Raw genomic sequence first — 1,495 nt, 5'->3', positions numbered from 1 at the left:
GTGCAGATTTGGTTTAGTTTTGTCTTTAATTTCCTTTGTGACCTATTGTTCAGATGGTTGTTGTTTAATTTCCATGTGTATATGTAGTTTTGCAATTTCTTTTGCCGTTGATTTCCAGTTTCCTTGTGCTATGATCAGATAGTATTCCTGGGGTGATTTCAATTCTTCTAAATTTACTTAAGCATGTTTTATGGGCTCATATGTGATTGATATATTTTTTTTTTTCATGTCTAACTGGTAATGTACTCACATCATAACAAGGCTTGAGTAAGGCCCATCTCATCCATTCAGCACGAATATTCAGTCATCACACTCATGAGCTGAAGGATCTATGCTGTCTATTGTGGAGAGCATCCTATGTGCAGCTGAGAAGAATGTATATTCTGATATTTTGGGCTGGACTACTCTACAGACATCTATAAAGTCCATTTGTTCACGGGCTTGGTTTATTTCTGATACCTCTTTGTTGAGTTTTTTGGCTAGTTGATCTATCCATCTACTTGTGAGAGTCTGGTGCTAAGGTATCCCACCACAATTGTGTTGGAGCTTATTTTATTTTTCACATCTGTCATTATTTGTTTTATGAAGTTGGGTACACTGGTATGTTTTTGATTTTTACCTCTTCCTCTTGGAGTTTTCTCTTAACAAGTATGTAGTGATCTTCTTTGTCTCTTTTGATCAGGTTTGACTTAGAGTTTATGTTGTCTACAAATACAATAGCTACTCATGCTTTTCTTCTGGCTTCCTGTTGCATGGAGTATTGTTCTCCATCCTTTGAGTTTCAGCCTGTGAATTTCTCTGGGGGTTAAATGTGCTTCTGGAATGCAGCACATTTGTTGGATCCACATTGTTGGATCTTTCTTCTTGATAGATTCTGCCAGTCTGTTTCTTCTGGTTGGTGAATTGAGACCATTTACATTGATGGTTATAACTGATATGTATTAGCATCTTTTTCATGTTATTTTGTTGTGGTTGGTTCCCTGTCTTTCTCCTCTGTTTAATTGCTTGCCCTACCTGGTGGCTTCTTTCTTTTGATATTCCTGTGTTTTTGGTCTTTGCATTTTCTAATATATACTTCAGAGTGTTCTGAGGAACTAGTTGGGTAGTCATGAATTTCTTTAGTTGTTCTTTGTCATGAAAGTATCTTACTTTCCCATTGATTTTGAGAGTTTTGTTGGGTACCTCGATCTGTGTTGAAGATTATTTTTCTTTTAGGGCTTGAAGTACCTTATTCCAACCTTTCCTCAGTTTGAGGGTTTGTGTTGATAAGTCTTCTGTGATTCTGGTGGGCTTCCCTTAATAGGTGATTTGTTTCTTTTCTCTAACCACATTTAATAATCTGTCATTGTTCTGAATCTCTGGAATCTTAATTATTGTATGCCTGGTGCAGACTTATTTTGGTCTTGGCTATATGGATTTCTATATGTTTCATTATTTTGTGTGTGAAATTATTTATCTATGCTTGGGAAGTTTTCTGCTATTATTTCTGTAAAAA

General features: G+C 35.9%; 1 non-coding gene across 1 annotated transcript; it reads right to left on the bottom strand.

The window, feature by feature from the left end:
- Window positions 1-227: 227 nt before the first annotated feature.
- Window positions 228-329, bottom strand: LOC111814950. Its single transcript, XR_002819796.1, has one exon. It is a non-coding gene; the product is annotated as a small nucleolar RNA U13 (small nucleolar RNA).
- Between the last annotated feature and the right edge of the window lie 1,166 nt (window positions 330-1,495).

Source organism: Octodon degus, unplaced genomic scaffold, assembly GCF_000260255.1.
Source record: "Octodon degus isolate 3935 unplaced genomic scaffold, OctDeg1.0 scaffold03412, whole genome shotgun sequence".
NCBI lineage: Eukaryota > Metazoa > Chordata > Mammalia > Rodentia > Octodontidae > Octodon > Octodon degus.
Note: the sequence above shows the minus strand (reverse complement) of the source record. Positions and strands in the feature narration are given on the sequence as shown.